The 10592-nt window shown below is 39.9% G+C and overlaps 1 long non-coding RNA gene across 1 annotated transcript; it reads right to left on the reverse strand.

The window, feature by feature from the left end:
- Positions 1 to 5819: 5819 nt before the first annotated feature.
- LOC139635585 (uncharacterized) lies at positions 5820 to 7078 on the reverse strand. The gene is made up of 3 exons (XR_011694257.1): positions 6916 to 7078; positions 6734 to 6796; positions 5820 to 6114 (listed from the first exon to the last, which is right to left on the reverse strand). It is a non-coding gene; the product is annotated as an uncharacterized lncRNA (long non-coding RNA).
- Positions 7079 to 10592: the final 3514 nt, after the last annotated feature.

Consider the following 10592-nt stretch of genomic DNA (forward strand, 5'->3'; position numbering starts at 1 on the left):
GCTTAGCTCTCTGTGAGTAAAACCACCATTTCAGCATTGTGGGAGGAAGCTGATGTGGGACTACAGGGGACAAGTTGTTGTAGTTATTATGTCTTACTGTCTTATTTCAGTGATATGGGTGCAGATTTGCTTGAATTAGGAGTGAACTATTCCATTTGAAAAAAGGTAACACGCTCCTCTTCAGCCACCTCTCATTTCTTTCCTCCTGTGGCTCGGTGTCACTAGAAATCAACTGTTATGGCGCACCAAGACATCCCCAGGGATATATATATATATATGTATATAAAAAAAGAAACTGTAGAAACAGAGCCATGTCTGTTGTTTCTCTTTCTTTTAAAAAGAAAACCACAAAAAAACAGTGCCTTATGGTGTGGAGGGATAAGAGGGAATCAAAGCAAACACATCTGTAGGTAAGAGATTAAATTAGGGGTTTTCAGTTGACTGCCTGGGGGTAAGAAAGCCCCGGGAGACAGTTTAAAAAAGATGTCACGACTTTTGTTTTGAAACTCCATCCATGGCCCCTGTTAACACACCTTTGAAGGACTGGGTGCTGAGAGAGTAATTAATGTAAGTGGAATAACAGTAGTTAATATGTATGATGTGAGAGTTGTTAATGGAAATGGAAAAGAGAATTCTTGATACAGTGGAATATGAGCACTTAATGATCTTAGAGCTGAGCTTTAAAGCTACGTTTGTGAGCAAAGATGTTAAAGAATAAAATGATGTATGTGGATATGATGGTGTGGATGTTGGCTCCAGTCAGTAGCAGGAAGCAGTATGCTAGAAGTGCAGCTAATCGGGTTAACCCCGGGATACTTATTAGTGATTGGCTACTATGTGTGTGTGGTGCAAAGACATTCAGACAGAGTTGAATGAATAGAGGAGATGAACAGAGGGTCATATCAGAGAGTTTAAACTGTAGTAATGTTTCTAATTAAACATTCATTAATCTCTATTTAGTAACCAAGGCAACCTCCATCTCTGGCTTTGGACATGGTTGCCAAACATAAGTCTGTAACTTCCTTTACTATATCACCTGTTATGTTTTTTTTTTGTTGTTTGTTTGTTTTTGGATATATAGATGTTTCATTACATAACCTTCTCTTGTGTATTTGTTTATCGTGACGCTAACCACCAGGTATCTTAGCTTAGCATAAAGACTGGAACTATGGGGGAAACAGGTACTACTTGTCTCTGGGCACACATCAAATTTCTCAATTGGCCAGCTTCATATCTTAGATCCTAACTCAAATGCATTACTTTGGACTGAAAAGGACAATTAGTGGTGGTAGAGGTGCTGGTAGGTGGAAAGAGCAAGTCTTTATGCTAAGCTAACCGTCTCTTGACTCCAGATTAATAATTAGCATACAGACAGTGGTAACTATATTTTCTGTTAACTCTTGACAAGAAAGTGCATTTCCAGAAATATTCATGTCCTTCAATTAAGTTCTGAGCTGTAGTACAACCTTTTGCCTTTACCTACCATTTCCCACTGTGTTGATACTTCTCAACAACACAACACCAGTGCTATACACTATTTCCAAAGTATAGATGCACTCTTTTTGTTTACTTAAATTCTACATTTTTGGTTAACGTAGAATATGTAGAACTGCATTACATTCATATAATTATATATTTAAAAAAAATGGGTTACTGTAATTAATTAATGATTTCTAAAAAATATAACAGCCTTCGTTATTCTCAAAATGATGACTTATGCTGTAAAAGACTGTCCAAAATTGCAAGACCTTGCAATATTTGCATGGAAACTGTTTATCTCGCAAAAAAAAAAACTCCTCCGCATCCTGGAGTTTCCTGAAGGGGCTGATTAATGTTGGATGGAGTCATGTCTAACTTGTTTGTGTCAACGGGTCGGAAGAAGTTAAAGTTGCATGATTCTGCTGTGATGTCTGAACACGGAGTCTGATTCAGCATCTTAATCATGCTTCCTCGGGCAGGACCCCCCGATACAGAAATAACCATCCACTTCTTCATGCCTTCTGTTGACTCTCTAGATGACAGTCGCACAAACACACACATGCATTAACATGGGTGTTGTAACTCACCTTCACACAAAAGATGGGTGGACAGACACAAAGGCAAATGTACACACAGGCCTTGTAACAACATCCACACACACACAGACACACACACACACACACACACTCCCTCATCTTTCTCTAAATGATTTATCTGCTCTGATTTGGGAGAAATGATTCTCCGTAATGAAACAGGCAGAGAAGATGATTTTTTTATTCATCTCGGGACAAAGCAGGCCGTGGCCCTTCTCTTCATGGTAGACAGCTCGTATAAACACCACCAATGAGTTTGGAGTTTTCCCATTACCCCCTCACACCCTCTCATCATCTCCTCTCTGGATTCAGTACGCTCGGACAGACAGTCCATCTAATGAAGGCTTGAAAATTCATCGCACAGAGCCTCGGAGAAGTTCGCAGAGAATCTTTCTGTCACCATCCTCTCCTTAATCAATTTACAGGTCGTGAGCTGCGGGCTTAGCTAGATGATTATTGTTACGGCGAGGCGGGCCTGCTCGTCGCTGGCTTGTCTAACCTCGCTAACACCTCCAGAACAGGCGGCCAGATTGAACGATAAAGTCGTCTCTGCAAACCCATCCTGATTTAGAGCCCCTCGTAAAATTGATACTTATTTTTCTCTTCTCCCGTGCTCGCTCAAGTGTGATATCATAAACTGCTCCTCCTCTCCTTTTTTTTCCCCTTTTTCTCGTTTGGAGATTTAAGGCTCTGGGTCGCAGGGGTCACTGAGCAGTGCTCTCTCAATGTCAGCGATCATCAAGCAACCGCCTCATAAGTCTGGAATTCTTCTCAACTGAGGTAAAAAAAAAAAAGTAAAAATAAAATAAATGGCTGGCAATGCAAGTCTGAGTCACTGCCAGCGCTGAAACAGAACAGTGACGGTTGCAAGAGGTGGGTTCTTTTAGTGCTTTGAACAATTTTCATTTTCATGGGACTTCAAGTGGATATTCAGGGCCTTGTGACCCCCCCCCCTTCTTTCTCTGTCTCATCGTCGCTCAGACACTCACACTGGGAGACACACTAACACATAGGAGACAGGCCTGCTGCTTCACTGTTATTATCTCCCTGTTAGTAAGCTGGTTATATGAGCTGCTACGCTAGAGTGGGTCAAAAGCTGTCATATCTCTCCAAAGTGATTGACAGATAGACACACATACACACACAGTCCTGTAGACTACTGCTGCATTGTGACTAAACAAAGCTTTTCAAAAAAAATAGCCATAGACAATATAAAACTCCTCTGCCAAGCTGTAAGCCTTGTTTTATGTGAATATAAGCACTGCATTAGATGATTCTTCCAGATTACTCCCTGCACTTGCATCCACACTCCCACTGGGCTGTGTGTTTCAGTGTCATGTGGAGGACATGTGCATGGGTAATGCAGTGGAAGTGACATGACCTGAGCTCATACACTTGAGATAAGGAGGGTTTGGAAGAGGCCGGGGACATCTGAATCCATTCATGTAATGTGACCACTTTAAATTGTACTGTTGTGTCCTGTGGCAAGTTTTTACCTAAGTGCTCAACATATTCTTATGGCCATTAACTCCAGTTGGTAAATGTTTTTCAAATCACGATTATTAAAAGTGGTATTTATCATAAGACCCCTACTAATTTGTATTTTTGTCTAATGACTGGTACAGAATTATTTATTAAGTTTATTAATTTACTGACATTTATATCACATTTTTGTATGCTGTCAACTTTGAGTTTGAGTTTTTTGGGTCAAGATATTTTGGTGAACTCCCTCGTCACCGTCTATGGCAGACAAGAAAAAATATTCAAAAACTTTGGAGACTTTTTAACACTTTCAAATGTCTTATTTTGAGGGAACGGAATTCTATGCTTTTCATAACTTTTAATAACCTGTAGATACCCTTTTTTCTCTAATGTAAGGATTCAGTCAAGTGTTGGTCTATTTGTTTTAACAAACAATCACCACTCGACACGCTTCTGTTAGTCCATGTCTTAGTCTATGTGTGATGTATACATTTGGGCGGGGCTGCAGTGTGATTGACAGACTGTACTACCCACGGCGACCTGCCTGACAGTCAGGATAGAGTACAGAGCAGGTCAGATCCACCCCTCGCTCCTCCTCAGCTCCACCTTCTCATCCAAATTTGGTTTCTTCTGGTTTCAAAAAACCAAGATGGCGATGGCCAAATTGCAAACTCGAGGCTTCACAAACCAATGGGTGATGTCACAGTGGGTTGCCACTTGTTGTGAAATTACTGCTTGCATCTACAAATAAGACAGACTGAAAAGGATTCTGCACAATGATCTGCACTGGTAGCTTGTATTGGGTAACGAAGCCACCACAGACAACTATCCATAGCTGTGTGGGCCAACCTTTTTTTTTTAACATTGGTAATGATGACAGCTTTGCGAGTGGCTCAGGTCCTATATTATTCTTCCTTAAGTGTAATGCATAGTTCCTAAAGGAATAGGCTGTTTTACTCTTGAAGAAGAAAAGAAAAAAATAATTAAAATCATGAAAGCTTGAAGAGGAAAATTGGTTGGAAAATTGGAAAAAAGTTTAGATGTCCTGTTGACAAAGGAAAAAGGAAAGTAAGTATTAACTCTGAGTGACATTTTAAATATGTATGGAAAGAATATGAGAAGCAACTGCTTTTGTAATTACAACTTGCACAGAAGTTGCAAATCATTTGCACCTTACAAACCCCTTCTATCTGTTCTGTCTTTTTATATCCTCTCCTGTTCATGATTCTCCTCATCCCTGCATGTTCTTTTCAATATTTAATTGGCAAGCTTTTACATAACTCAGTCAGTGCACAGGCAAGGTGTTCTCATCTTTCTATCTTTGTCAGGGCCAATTAGAGTCGTAGATGTTGAGTGGAGGCATTTGTAATAACATTGTGTCATTGAAGGTCCTCACATGTCAGAGTACGTATGTGTGTGTGTGTGTGGGTAGGTGGTTGAGGAGGAGGAAAAGGAATTTGACTTTCAGTTAATTTCAGATCTGTTTCTATTTCCTTTTTGTCTATTTTCCATATATATTTATTTCTCTCTGTTTCTCTCTAGTGCTTTGCTTCAGTTGTCTTCCTCCTCTTTCTGGATCTCATCTGTTTGTTTGGGGCTGGGTATTTTCAAAGCTCCTGTTGAAGTGAGAAGAAAGGCCGATTTTGCCCACTACAAAGCAGCGAGCGCCCTGCTCCTGTAGGAAATCTTGTGGGCTTACTGAGTAGCTTTGTGTTTTGACAGGTAGGAGGAGCTGTGTTTTGCTGAGGCGCCTGGCCTGTGCGGGCTGGTGGATAGGAGAGACGAGGGAAAAGAGATCTTAATCTCAGTGAGACTGCCTGATTAAATAAAGATCAAACAAAAATAGAAAATAGGAGAGAGACAGATTGGTTTTATTTTGACATTAGTTTCATGCAGGGATCTTTTACTCTCTTTGCCCTTTTACCTCAAAAATTGATACAGCTCTTACATCTGCTGGTTCAATGAAGCTGGAGCCACAAGATAGTTAGCTTAGCATAAAGAACGTAAGCAGAAGGAAACTGGTATCAAGGCTCTGTTCAAATTCCACCTACCAGCACCTGTAAAACTCTTAACTATTAACATGTTTTTGTTTGGATGCAGGGTCATGTGCTGGAGTATTTCTTGGCTTGTCTGGCAAAATAATGGTGAGACTCCTGGAACTTCACAAGCTCACACTTTCCACTTCTCTATATAATAATATTATAATAACCTTATGTTCTCTTATCATTTCAAGGAAAATAATGGCTGTAAGAAGTCATAACTACAGAACAGAGAGATTTTGAAAAATGCTTAGTTTTATATAATGAAATAAAAAGTATAGCTCGGCTTTCCATTTTTCTTCTTTATTGTTAACACCAACAGTTAATCAACAGTCTCAACATTTTTTATAACAATCTCAACACATCTTAACACCTCAACAGATTTTATCACATGCCCTTCTGTTTCTTTCCCCCTTCAAAGTTTATTTCACTGACGTCATCTGTCCTGTGTGTCTGTCTCACTGACTGAATCGAGTCGCAATGATTGGCTGTGTAGCATCATGTGACCAGTGCTGTAAAGGCTAGAAAAGGTTTGCTGGTAAGTAAGTATTAAACTTGCTCAGTCAAAATGTAAAAATTCTCAATAATTTATAGGTTATACGTGCAGGTCCAGATAGAACATTGTCTGGGTCTGGATCCAGATCCAGATCCTGTTAGTGACCTCTGCTGCAGACTTTTAGTGACCATTGAGCTATCTGTTCCCCCATTTCCACTCTTTATGCCAAGCTGAACCAACCATCTCCTGGCTGTAGCTTTGTATTTTATTTACAGATATAAGAGAGGTATTGATCCTCTGATCTAACTCTCGGCCACAAAGCCATTAAGCTTATTTCCCAAAATGTCAAACTATGTCTTTAAGTTGACTGACACATGCTGGATGCTAATTTGATATGTGCTTTTCAATCTAAAGTAATATATATGGAGTAAGGATCTAAAATATAAAACAGGACAACTCGGTCTAACAAATTCTTGCCATAAACCAGAGATGATCAGTCAATAGAATGAACATCTAGCTCTGCTCAATAAACACACACACCTACACATCTGCTAAAAAAAAAAACTCTCTCCTTCATGTGACTGTTTGCAAGCCAAGTCTCTGAAGCAAAGTAATATTGAGATAATAAGCAAAGCAATACTGACCATGACAAGCTGTGGGGGCGACTTGTTGGAAGAGGAAGAAGAAATTGATCGAGGATATGGAAACTGTAGGCAAGAATAAAATAGCTATACCATCACTCATAAAATGCACTGCCTCATTTAGCATTTTAAAATATACGAAAAGCTTAGAAATAAGGTTGGATGGATAAAACATTTCTGCATACCTTGGCTGTCTTGGTGGAGAATCAAATGCAAAGCACAACATGCAGCACTGCAGCACGTAGCACTTAAAAAAAAAACAGAAAAAAAATGAAATCCTTGAATAGAATATATTGTTTTCCTCCTAATGGAGCAATCTCCAGGTGCAATCCAACATCTTACATTACAAGCTCCTCGACTCAAGGGGTATGAGATGCTGACAGTCAGTGTGGATAAAAAAACATCTTTTGTACAACACTTGCAGAGGGCTCATTGAGATCCCTGCACACCAAACATAAACGAATGCTCTGGAAAAATGATTTGCTCTTGACATGTTGAGAGTGCAAAGCAATTACAAACAACATTAAAAATGTAATGAACCATATTTGCTTCTGGGCCAGAAGAGAGAGAGAGGGGGAGAGAGGGAGAGAGGGAGGGAGACACACACCAGTACGAAGGATGGAGAGAGAGATGTACAGACAGATACAAAAGATAAGAGGACTTGACAGAAGCGTAAGGAGGCACAAACACTGGGAGAAAGTGTGAAACACTGAGACAAAGAGGTGTAGAGAGGCTAAAGAAAGGAAAAGGGAAGAAAGTGGAGTTGTGAGGGAGATGCAAAGATGGAGAGATGTTCAGAGAGTCCATGCTGCTGTGTGAGATGAATGTATGTAGTCTACGTGGAATGCAGGATCTACTGGAACAGAGCAATAATAAAGGGCCTGCAGACACTGAGGGAAATTGGATTTTTATGGCAGCTCGTCAAATATAATTAAAAGTTTGGTACATACAGAGTGGCACCAGTAAAGAGTTTAGACAGGAGAGGTGGCTCTGTGAATACCTTCGTTTCTAGAGAGACGAGTGCGAAACACCTCAAGACAAGGCGGGGACATAGGTGTCTACTAATTGGACCGAGCTGGACTGATTCTGTTCCAGTCTGTTTGTCCTCTGATCCAGTTGCTGCCGTTATTCTCATTAAGATTAGTTTAAACATTGACCTTGAAGGATCAGTTGTGAGCAACTTGACAGAGGGTCATTTGTTGGGAATTTTACATTTTGCTCAGTTGCAGTGGTCCCGGTTGGTTTGGTCATCAGATCATTCTGGACAGCAGACTTTTGTCAGATCACAGAAACTCCTTTGAGGACATAACCCACTGCTAGATAACACATTAAAAAATGACCTTTTCTCTAATGCTTGTATAGTTAACAACATGAGACCAAATCCTGGAGTACAGAGATTGCAAATGGCCTAGTACAGTTTGCTACACTGTGAGGAAGTTTAAACCAATCTCTATAGGCACTTATCCAAATTTAGCCCTCTCTGTTTTTTGCATGGATTACGGTGTAAATTAGTACTTTTTTTTTTTGTTTGTCAGTTTTTGTTTTGGTACAGGAGACTTGCAGGATTTTGTTGGTTACCTTGCGACATGACTGTATCACAGCCCACCTGTGTTGTGTCTGAGTATGTGCCCCATTCTTCCTGTCAGAACTAATGTATAGTTTGTCCCCTATGTAATTAACAAGCTATAATTAGTAGATAGAGGTGAATTCACCGCTCTTACATTCAATTATTAATCAAACATATGTAGATATTGACTACGTGAGGCATTAAGATTGTAAAACTGGCTTTGTTAATTGAATATCCTGCTCGCTTTGACAGCTGATATCTTAAATGACATTATGACCTTAGATGATTCACATTTAGAATGAGGATCAGGAAAGTAAAGTCACTAATATATAACCATATATATATATATATATATACATACATACATACATACATACATATATAACCATACTGTAGCAAATTGGGCCCTCGTATAGTTTCATCACTAGCCCGATGTCACACTAGAAAGAAGTTCTAAATATTACTGACCTGCACTGAGGTGAAATCGAAGCTGATGCAACTTCAAATGGAAAAGAAAAGTGGAATGAATGGTCTGATGTCATGTACCAAGAATTGAGGAAATGCTTGGAAGAAAGAGGCTTCTCGGAAACTGAAACATCACAGGGAAAGAGAGCCACAACAGGGGAAGAGAGCATGTGCCATGGATCTAGGAGGGCCAAGATATTTTCCCCCCTATAGGCTGACTCAGATCTGATTCAGTCATTTGTCTGCCACACAGACAGTATGGCTGGCTAATGGATTGGGAGAGACACACAAGCTCTGGGAATTCCTCCGTTGTTATCAGTGGCCGACATTATCAGACCTACTTACTGAGAGCTGGCTGACAACAGGGCTGACACCAGGAATGGAACTAAATGGCCAATAATTTGAGGGTTAGAGGGAATAAAAGATTACTGTAATCTCATAACAGTACGTGTGATCTGATAACCAAAAATTGCATTTCCCTTGAACGTGGACTTAACCCAACTACTGTTCCAGCAGATCTGCTCAGAGGCTACCAACACGAGTCTGTGGTTATAATGGGCAGCTTCCATCTGAATGTATGAAGCTCAGGGATGTGAATATTAGCTGCTATGTACTGGAAACCACAGATCTGATCCAAACTATATCTAAAGCAAGAATAAAATAACAATATTTGGGAAATAATATAGCTGTCAATGTAACTCTTAGAGCTTGAGGTGGAGGACTAGGAAGACAGGAATACAGTTTTAGCCAAATGAAAACACACCTTCTTCTGTGACACTGCTTTCCTACCACCGAGCAGTCCACTGTGGTTTTATATGATGGGTCAGTTTAGCTAATTTCCCCAAAGCAATTTGATAAAAAACAAAACAAAGAAGAGAATTAAAACTGCATATATGTGAAAGGGGGAAAAGGTTACAAAAGCAAAAGTAAGCTGCTCATTCTGTTACAAAACTTTGCAAAGAGGTTAGAGATACTTTTAAAAATACATATAATCCTTGAAACACTCAGATGAAGAGTCTTCAAAATAATCCTAAATCAGTAATGAACACTGTCTGATTATAATTTGCAAAGAAGAAAGAAGAAAGCAAACAACAGGACCCCTCATGAAATAAGTGCCTTTTAAGTTATTATAACTTGGTTGCTAAGATCTCTACAGCGTTCTTCTGTTGCACGACTGTTATATAATCAGCACTTAGTACCAGGGCGTATATACACTGCACTGTCATATCACTGCTGTGCCTATAATCAAAGCAAAGAACAGCTTTTCTTTTATAATTGCTATAGTACTCAGTGGGATAATACTGACGTGGGAAGACAGAATAATGTATTGAAGTCTTGAAATCAGACTTGTATTATGAATGTATTATTTTATTCTACTGATAAAGCACAGGAATGATAACTCAAAAGATACTGTATGCTGAAAGGCTACTATCACAGTCAAACACAGTGTGGATTCGTGGCACAGAAAAGGCTGACTGCTGCACCGCTTTTTTTTTTTTTTCTCCAGGAATGATGTAGTTAAATTTAAATACCTCAAGCTGTTTAAATCACTGCTGAATTCATGTCCTTGGAAACTGAATGTCTTTCCCCCCCCCGTGGCAGAGTAGCGAGCATGAAAAGAAGTGCAGAGTGCTATCACTGTAGGCTGCTGCTCTGAGTGCCACCGACACAGGGAAGAGCAGTGGGAGCTCTGTCTTACACACAGCCAAACAGCCAACAGAGGCTACCGAAGGCATTTGTGGGGTTTATCATACCTTTGACTCAGCTGCTTTTCTCTCTCCTGCGCCACCAGAAGCGGTGATGAACTTTAGGGCTTTGCTAATCGTATAC

This window comes from Trachinotus anak, unplaced genomic scaffold, assembly GCF_046630095.1.
Source record: "Trachinotus anak isolate AG129_WGS33_773 ecotype Australia unplaced genomic scaffold, CSIRO_AGI_Tana_v1 ptg000018l, whole genome shotgun sequence".
NCBI lineage: Eukaryota > Metazoa > Chordata > Actinopteri > Carangiformes > Carangidae > Trachinotus > Trachinotus anak.